This window comes from Tachyglossus aculeatus, chromosome 1, assembly GCF_015852505.1.
Source record: "Tachyglossus aculeatus isolate mTacAcu1 chromosome 1, mTacAcu1.pri, whole genome shotgun sequence".
Taxonomy (NCBI): Eukaryota; Metazoa; Chordata; class Mammalia; order Monotremata; family Tachyglossidae; genus Tachyglossus; species Tachyglossus aculeatus.
The window spans coordinates 60,687,827-60,698,006 of NC_052066.1; the positions used below are offsets into that span (position 1 = coordinate 60,687,827).

Sequence of the window (10,180 nt, forward strand, 5' to 3'; positions counted from 1 at the left end):
TATGAAACCCCTGATGGAATTTTAACTTCATGATTCATGGTGGCAGGCTGTTTATTTTGTGCGTATAAATCATCTGAGAAAATGCAGTTCTGTTTTATTTTGTTAAAAAATAAATACATTGGACAAATTGGGAATCAAGTGGAAAATTTAGTGGACCCAGCATCAGAGCCTTTACGCACATTGACCTGACCTCAGGAAGTCACAACAGGACCCTGTGTTTCTGGTGGCATGTTTCAGCTTCATATTTAATAAGTAACAAAATAACAAAACACATAAGCAGCAACGACCTAGTCTTTCAGAAGCAGCATGTTTTACTCTTGAAGTTAATTCTGAGTTTGAAATATTTTGACCTCAACACTACAACAAATTAAACATATTTCCTATACAAGTGTCACCCAAAAAAACATGGAAAATTCCACTGCTTTGTCATTTTTAATTTGAATTTTGTAAGAAATGTGACAATGCCATCCCTTGTTTATTTCCATATTAAAAATACAGAATAATATTTGCTGTGAAGCAAATACAGTAAAGTGATCATTTTGATTCTACCCTTCTTTATGGGCAGGGGAACCTAGGAAGAAGGGGGAGCTCTCCCTTTGGGTGGGAAAAGGGCCAGTTGAACTTCCATGTAGAGGAAGCTCAGAGAGGACACACTAGCCTAAAGGAGAATAAGACGCTGAGACCAGGAACAAAAATCTCCTGGTGGCCTCTGGCAATGCGCTACAGGAACTAAAGAAAGATATACCCAGCTAGAGGTAGAGCTTAGTTTCCCTCCTCTGGGCAATCATTGTGTAAAATTCTTAAATTTCAATCTAGAATAATCACTTAGAACAATCCCAAATTTGGCAATGAATTTGGTGAAGCAGCATGGCCTAGCGGCAAGAGCACAGGCTTGGGAGTTAGAGGTCATGGGTTCTAATCCTGGCTCCATCTGTCTGCTGTGTGACCTTGGGCATGTTACATAACTTCTGTGGGCCTCCATTACCTCATCTATAAAATGGGGATTGAAACTGGGAGCCCCATGTGGGACAAGGGCTGTGTCCAGGTTTGATTAACCTGTATCTACCCAAGCGCTTAGAAAAGCGCTTAACAAATAATATTATTATTATATATAATAATAATAATAATAATAATAATAACAACAAATGAGTTCTCAGTACCTTTTTATAGGTTTGTGGGGTGGGGAGGGGGAATGGAATGAATCTCAACTTCTATGCCCAAGCCCAGTAGTTAGGATTATCATCAATGGTATTTAATGAGTGCTTACAGTGTGCAGAGCTCTGTACCAAGTGCGTGGAAGAGTACCATACAACAGAGTTGTGTTCCCTGCCCACAACGAGCTTACAGTCTAGAGGATTCCTCAATAATGGTGGTTCCAGGTCTAGAGATGGGAAGGCTCTGAAAATGGTGTTCTGTGGCGAAAGGGGTTTTTTAATCCTCCCTCCAATTTATCAGTCCCTAATCCAAGTTCCTAGTTTCCCTGAGCAGAGGTGACGTCATAAAGTACCTTCTGGGTTTTTCCACCTTCCCCAGTTACAGAAAAACCAGCATAGAATTCTGGTGCTTCCTGCAGAAAGAAAGAAAAAAAAAGCTGTTTTTGCTTTTTTGCTATTTCCAAGTGCATGTACCATAATAATAATAATAGTAGTAGTAGTAGTAGTAGTAGTAATAATAATAATAATAATAATAGTAATAATAATAAATAAAAACAACAACAGAGTTCACGTTGCTATTTCCAGGAAAACCTTAGGAAAGCTATCATTATGGGAAAGCCATTTTTTTTTTATTTTTTGTTATTTGCAACCCAAAAGATTAAAGGAATACAATCACCACAATCCTGAGTAACAAGAATCACATTCAACGTGAAAGTAAATTTTTCCCTTGCTTTTAAAACAACCATGTATACAACTCTCAGACCCTCCCACCTTCAAAAACGGTGGTATCAACTCTGCAGTATTTCAGTCCCCTCTAGATAAGAAAATTAACATTATTACTCAACCAGTATTACATTTCCCCATTTTTCTATTAGAAAGAATTCCCTCTTGAGAATGCATTTTTCTCTGCAAACATAGGACAAGCTTAACCAAAATGGCAACCCACGCCCAACTATTTACAGAAAACTTCATGTTCGTCAGTGATAGTGTTTTGAAAATTCATATAGCACCTGTGTGACAAAAATGCAAACCTATAACTTTTCTTACAAGAATTAGTGATTTTTTTTAATGGTTTCTGCTTAGTATCACAAGCCAAAAAACTTACATAGATTAATAAAAATAGCTTTTTTATGATGTGGATTGTCATGTCATTTTCCCAAGGCACAACATTTTCTATGAAAACATAAAAACTTGGGAAATTTGGAAAAACATTAACAAAGCTTCTCAATAATGATTGTAATTGAAAGGAGTTAGCAAACATTCACTATTTAAGTCCAGACTTCATCTGAACCTTGTGACCACATTAAATGCTTAATTTTGACCGGTTCAAAGTTTTCCCAAGGGAAAATGATTTGTGCTTGCAATAGTTCCCAAAGACAGTAAAAAAAAATATGTTTATTATCCAAAATTCTCTCCCCACTTCCCTACCTCCTCCCTACCCCACCACCGACTTGGGGTAAAAGAAAGGATTAAGTGGAAATAAAAACAGAATTTTATTAACTTTCTCAAGAGACTTAAAATTTACCTGACATAATTTTTTGAAATAATTTCTAGTGCAATGCTTCCTCCTAAATTTAGACGCTTACATATTCCTGCCGTCCAAGACCTCAAGAACAGGTGTAAAACAGGTTTTGGTATCACATGGGCAGAGAACAGTGTCTATACTGTGTCAGAGTCAGTGTGTCAGAGAACAGTGTCAGAGAAGCAGCGTGGATCAATGGAAACAGCATGGGCTTGGGAGTCAGAGGTCATGGGTTCAAGTCCTGGCACCGCCAATTGTCAACTCTGTGACTTTGGTCAAGTCACTTAACTTCTCTGTGCCTCAGTTAACTCATCTGTAAAATGGAGATGAAGACTGTGAGCCCCATGTGGAACAATCTGATCACTTTGTATCCTCCCCAGCACTTAGAACAGTGCTTTGCACATAGTAAGTCCTTAACAAATGCCATTAACAACTCTGTTGTACTGAACTCTCCCAAGTGCTTCATACAGTGCTCTGCACACAGTAAGTAATCAAATACCACTGAATGATGAGTTACCCACTAAGCCTTGGGGGCCTCCCCACATAAGATGTCTGCCGTCTCTTGCCATAACAAGGGGAGGATGGAAAGTCATCCATCTGAATCCCTCACGCTCCTCACTTCTGCTTCCCGACACAAGTGCACCTGATGGGAATTTTGATCACCGAGAGGGACAAGAAACTGGGGGTGCCAAGAGCCAGCCAAGTGACTCTACGGGCATTAACCCTGCCACCAAGCATGAGGTCTTTGAGCCGGTGACCCCAACTGTTATTTCTGTTGCATGTAATAATAATAATACTTGTGGTATTTGGGAAGTGCTTACTACATGCCAAGCACTGTTCTAAGCACTGGGGTGTAGACACAAGTTAATCAAGTTGGACACAGTCCCTGTCTCACATGGGGCTCACACTCTTATCCCCATTTTACAGATGAGGGAACTGAAGCCCAGAGAAGTGAAGAGATTCACCCAAGGTCACACAGCAGACACGTCGCAGAACTGGGATTAGAACCCATGTTCTCCTGACTCCCGGGCCTGTGTTATATCCACAAAGCCATGACCGTGCATTGCCTCAGGAGGCACTCAATAAATACCAGGATGACATCGACTACTTTTGCTGCAAAGATCCAGCTCCTTGGGGGAGTGGTTTATATGTAGTAATAGTGCTACTGGTTATTCATTTAATCGTATTTATTGAGCACTTGCTGTGTGCAGAGCACTGTACTAAGCACTTGGGAAGTACAAGTCGGCAACATATAGAGAAGGTTATATTCCTTGCACTGCACTAAATGCTGGGGAAGACACAAAATAATCTGTTGGATACGGTGACTGTCCCTGCATAGGTCGCACAGTCCAAGAAGGGGGGAGAACTGGTACTGAATCCCCACTTTTACTGATAAGAAACTGAGGCATTGAGTTGGGACTTGCCCATGGCCACACAGCATCCAAGTGGCAGAATCAGGATTCGAATCCAAATCCCAACAGTCAGATCCGTATTCAAACATCTAGTATGGTGTTCAGCCCACAACAGGTGCCGAATACTGTTGATATAGCCTTGCCCCCACATCTCCCCCTAGACCCTTTGTCCTCACAACCCAATGCAAGAACAGGTTTGCCCTAGTCCAGATCAATCACACTGAATTCCAGCGCAGAGAGTCACAACTGGGGTGGTTCATTCATTCATTCATTCAGTCGTATTTATTGAGCACTTGTGTGCACAGCACTGTATTAAGTGCTTGGAAAGTACAAGGAACAAAGCCCTCAAAAAAAAAACAAAAATCCAAAAAACCCCAGACAGCAGACTCAATATGATATAGAGTGTGAACCTGAATCCCTTCATCAACCTCAAAACCAAATGGCTTGTCAGGGATCCTTTGGACACACTCCCATTTTTAAGATTACAAAAGGTGACCAGAATTTGGGGCTTTCAAGCCTGTCTAGAGATGGAAGCTGACACGACACAAAAGGAGAAGAGAGTATGGTTGGCAGTAGGAAGAAACTTATCTTTCTCCTCATCTTCACTGGCAACTAAGAGCAGTCACCACCACCTCCACGACTAATGAGTTTTGTCAATCACTTAGTCAACTGTATTTATTGAGCACTTACTGTGCATAGCACTGTAATAAGCTCTTTGGAAAGTACGATATAACAGACATATTCCTTGCCCACAACTATTACAGTCCTTACAGAGTTCTTCCTTGGGCCCAAAGAAGGGTGGAACAGAACTCCAAGAAGTCTTGGCCAAATCAGGACTTCTGGTGACCTTATTGCTTGCTCAGTATCATTCCCACACTGCTGAACTGACTCGATTTCAAGTTACCTCGAATTGAAGTTGCTGACTCGTGACCATTCCATTTCCAAGTCGGGCAATCCATGATTCCGCCTCCCTAAATACTGTAAACCGGGTGGACCTGTTGTCCCCCTCCAGGTGAAAAAATTTTGTGCTATCCAGTTAGGCATGCTAACTGACTTTCATGCTATCAGCCCTCCCGATCTTTTGGTTTCTTGCCCTCCAACCCTACCCACTAGATACCTTTAGAGAGAGATTCCATGCTACATCCTGGGTGCAGGTCTTAAAGAGACATGATGTTGGGAAAGCAAGAGGAGGGAAGGAGAGTACTAGCCAAGGCTCGCTGCAAGTTTTTTAAGGCACTGTAATTACAGCTGAAACAAGCTGCACCTGGGGTTTAGCCATCTGCCCAGGGTCATAGGAGAGAAGGGAATTTTGAGCTCCAGGAACTGCAGAACCCTTTGGTCTTCAGGCTAGAGCATAAATATAGCAACTGCCTCCACGTTTAAGTGTTTTACGCAACATACTGACTACCTGTTGAAATCCCTCCCATGGCCATTGAGACTCTGCTTGATGTCTGAGAGTGATGGACCAAGGTATTGTTTTCTTTAGTACAGTACTCAGTGCTTAGTACAGTGCCTGGCACATGGTAAGCACTTAAATACCACAATTATTATTATTTTTTTCCCTTCTGTGAAAAGAAAATATGAACACAGAGGGACAGATGAGGCAGCTCATACTTCAACAAAAATAGGACTGTCCTAGTTCTGTCATCGCAAGACAGTTCTGCCTCCAGTGCAGAACTCCTTTCTGACCATCTGGAGCTGTTCCAGGCACTAGGCCAAAAGTTTGTAATTCTTTTTCAAAAAAGTACCTGCCACGTTGCTAACGCTCACAGCCAAAAGGGAGCAGCTCGTATCCTCTTCAGAGCTCCCTGGAGTTTTACAGATGCAGTAAAAACAAAGTGTTTCCAACTAAATCTAGCCTGTGCAAGAATACTGATCAGGTCAGTTGTGAACACAGCCAAGAGTAGTCATAGATGAAACAGGTTTATTGACTATGATCCTATTTCACGAGCTGGGACACTGAACTCCTCGAAGATCACTGCTTGTGGGGGAATAGCCACCTCCAAGGTAGAATGAAGCCGGTGAGGGCGGTTATTTGTGAGTTGGCATTAGTAGCCTCCAAAAAGGCATGGTGTCTGGAAGCACACCAGATTGTTCAGCTCCTTAGGTTACTAATAAAAATAATGATAATAATAATAACGGTATTTGTTAAGTACTTACTATGTGTGAGACACTGTACTAAGCATTGGGGAGGATACAAGCAAATTAGGTTGGACAGTCCCTGTCCCATGTGGGGCTCACAATCTCAAGCCCCATTTTACAGATGAGGTAGTTGAGTCACAGAGAAGTGATGTGACTTGCCCAAGGTCACACAGCAGACAAGGGGCAGGGCAGGGATTCTTCATCAAGGTGCCTTTGCAAACAAAATGGGATATTTGCATGGAGGAAAGCTGAAGTGGGAAGAGTCAGTGATGACCCCAGAGTGGGAGCTTGTCAAAACGGTGCCCTCAAAAGTAACCAACAAGAGAACAGATAGGTTGAGGACAAACTGGGAGTTACACCTAACTAGACTGCATTTGAAGTGGATGTATGATGTGGCTTGGAGAGAAAAGCTGAATAAGATTTGGAAAACCTTTGTATTCAAAGCAAAAAGTATACTTGAGAATCCTCAGTTGTCAAAGGTACTCAAGCCGTGAAAAAGGAAGAGATTTCCCAGAGGTGTTAGAGAAAAAGAGTCCTTAGGTGAGAGAGGTTCACAGTCAAGAGAAGAAGGAGAGTCGTTAAAAAGAAGGGGTAAAAAAGTGTAAAATGAAGGAAAACGGGAGAAGCAGGGGGGTTTTTTCCCCTGTGGAACAAAGGAAGTCAAGAAGATTTGGTTAAAAAATATAAAGTGGAACACAAACTACAGAAGAATACCTTCAGCTCCCCCTTAACACAGGGGTTGCATTTTTGTTGGACCTCGTGTTGCATTAAATAGTGCATAAAATAATGGTCAAAGGTAGCTATAGCAGGTACAATTATGAAAAATTAAATTATTTTATTCTAATTTTCAAAAGAATATTTTGCCCTTAAATCATTATTTTTGTGGTTAAGAGGCAAGAAATAGGGATTTCCTGGTCAAAATATGTGCCATGTAAAAATACACCTTTCTTCAAAAAAGTGACTAGCCCATCCATTTCATCATTTGGATAGTATTACCTTCAATCACTCAACTGAGCACCTACTGAATGTGAAGCTAGCCCTCCTCAACTTCAAGGCCCTTCATCAAGTCACAACCCCTACAGGGACTGCCTGCCTATGCTCCAGGAGATCTTCCATAATCATTTTTCTTTACAAAGTCATTTTCCCCAAAACTACCAGCAATTCTGTGCCAATTGCTGTAACCCACAGCACTTACACATACACTCTATGCACTCACTCGCATATACATCCATTTTTCCTTTCTTTTCTTTTTCTAAATTATTTTGTGTTTGTACCCCCTGCTAAACTATAAGCTCCTTGAGAGTAGGTATTGTGACTTCTAATTTCATGTACTTCCTCAAGTGTTGAGTATAGTGCTCTACACACAGTAGGTGTTCAATCAGTTTTCTCTCCAAGCCATATTGCACATCCACCTCAAATGCAGTCTAGTTAGGCATAACTCCTAATTTGTCCTCAACCTGTCTTTTCTCTCATTGGTTACTTTTGAGAGCACCCAGCTTGACAAGCGCCTGGGAAAGTACAATGCAGCAGAGTTGTAGGGGAAGATTGGGAAAGGGAGTTCCAGGCCAAAGGGAGGACGTGGGAAAGAGGTCTGGGGCAAGATAAACACGATCGAGGTACAAAGAGTAGGTGGGTGTTAGAGCAAGGTCTGTGGGCTGCGTTGTAGTAGGTGATCACTGAGGTTAGCTAGGAGGAGGGAGAATTGATTGAGTGTCTTAAAGCTGATGGTGAGGAGTTTCTGTTTAATCTGGAGATGGGTGAGCAACGATTGAAGGTTTCTGACGAGTGGGATGATGACAACTGACTTTAGAAAAGTGAGCCAGGCAGCAGAGTTAAGTACAGACACAATACTTACATAAATATGAGAAGCAGCGAAACCTAGTAGAAAAAGCACAGGCCTGGGAGTCGGAGGACCTGGGTTCTAATCTTGACTCTGCCAACTGTCTGCTGTGCGATTTAGGGCAAGTTAACTACTCTGTGCCTCAATTACCTCATCTGTAAAATGGGGATTAAGACTGTGAGCCCATTGTGTGATGGGGACTGTCCAATCTGATGATCTTGTATCTATCTCAGTGCTTAGTACTATGCCTGGCACATAATAAACGCTTAACAAATACCATCCAAAAAAGAATTATTATAGTCTACTGTAAGTTCTATAAGTAGAGAAGCAGTGTGGCTAAGCAGAAAGAGCACGGGCTTGGGAGCCAGAGGACGTGGGTTCTAATCCCGGCTCCGAAACTCACCTGCCGTGTGACCTTGGGCAAGACATTTCACTTCTCTGTTCCTCAGTTACCTCATCTGTAAAATGGGGATTAAGACTGTGAGCCCCACGTGGGGCAACCTGACTACTCTGTATCTACCCCAGCGCTTAGAATAGTGCTTGGCACATAGTAAGCGTTTAACAGATACCATCATCATGATTATTATTACTACTACTTCCCCTACTCCTACTCTCCTTGAATGCCTGCCCCCAGCTGTAGACTGTAAGCAGGGATCGCATCTACCAACTTTGTTGTACTGTACTTTCCAAAGCACTTAGTACAGTGCTCTGTACACAGTAAGTGCTCAGTAAGTACCACCGACCAACTGATTGACTGGAAAGGGGAGAGATGGGAGGCAGGGTGGTCAACAAGGATGCTGATGCAGTTGTCAAAGCAGGATAAGATAAATACTTGGATCAGCGTGTTAGCAATGGATTCCCAATGTGCATTTGTCCCACAGATGGTTTACTCCCATTTCAAGCAAACACTTCCTTTTTTCTTCTGCTTCCATTAGTCACACAACTCTTCGGTTTTCACACTTCCTTGCCATTCTTCATTTCTGTGTTCCCCTCCCATTAGAATGAACAGCTTTTCTAAGGCTCACTAGGACTTTTAAAGTGTTCAGAATACCGGAAACAAGCTCACGCTTTAAATATACTTAGAGCAGGAACCATCTCTAGGTGGGTAGAGAAGCCCAAACACTTTCAGGAAGGAAGAAGAGTAATATAGGCACTAAAGAGTAAACCAAAACAGGCCAGAGAGTAAACAAACAAAAAGGAGGGTAGGAAGAAAGAGGGAGTCTGCCAACCCCTGAAAAATAAAAAAATACAATGAAGCCTGCAAACTGTGTGACTGACAACTTAACAGTTAGCCAGCAGTGCTAGAGCCTCAGGACATCTCCTTTATTGCAAGTAAAAGAAACTAGTAAAAGGAAGTAAAACAACACAGACCACCTCCTAGCACTACACATCAGTGTACGTTTTTGGAGCAGATGAAACTCAATAACCTCTCTAGACTGTAAGCTCCTCGTGGGCAGGAAATGTGTCAACCAACTCTGCTGTACTTTACTTTCCCAAGTGCTTAGTACAGTGCTCTGCACAAAGTGAGCGCTCAATAAATACCACTGACTGACCATCCCTAAGCTTTGCAGCCTCTGCCACACGTTAAATAGGTGATGTTTGCAGAAGTGTCTCGACTCATATCAATCAATATATACCACTGACTGATTGATACAGCTTGCGCTACCACACAGCCCTGGAGTACCCTTTTCTAGAAAAGAATTAAAAAAAATTACATCACCCAACTCTGATTATTTTACCCAAATGTTCTTTTCCCTTTGAATAAATTTAGACATACGCATAACTGTTTCCTGTCCATTGTTCAAAGGGAGTTAATGTACTGGGTACTGCTCCAGAGAATCATCTAGGAGAAGTAACTTAGCTAGCCAGAGTCTAATTCCATTTTAAAAGAGAAAGCCAATAGGGAGAAAAATAATTATTTTTCTGAATGGTCAGTCCCACCTATAACATAGTTTATCTCCTCTTCTCAGAAAAGGAGAGGAAATGACATACCCTGAAAGTTATTTTCTTCTGAACAAATCTCAGACAACTGGAACCAAGATAATACACTTCCCCTTTAAATCTTATTGAAACTGCCACAAAACTAATCAACACAGATATCCCAGTCAGT

The 10,180-nt window shown here is 41.8% G+C and overlaps 1 protein-coding gene across 2 annotated transcripts in view; it reads right to left on the minus strand.

Annotated features, from left to right (window-relative positions):
• Positions 1-1,569, minus strand: part of FNDC3B (fibronectin type III domain containing 3B) — a 423,729-nt gene extending 422,160 nt beyond the window's left edge. For both annotated transcript variants that reach the window (XM_038748752.1, XM_038748114.1), the window contains exon 1: positions 1,508-1,569. The gene's annotated coding sequence lies outside the window, so the exon portion shown is untranslated. The remainder of the gene's footprint in view (positions 1-1,507) is intronic.
• Positions 1,570-10,180: the final 8,611 nt, after the last annotated feature.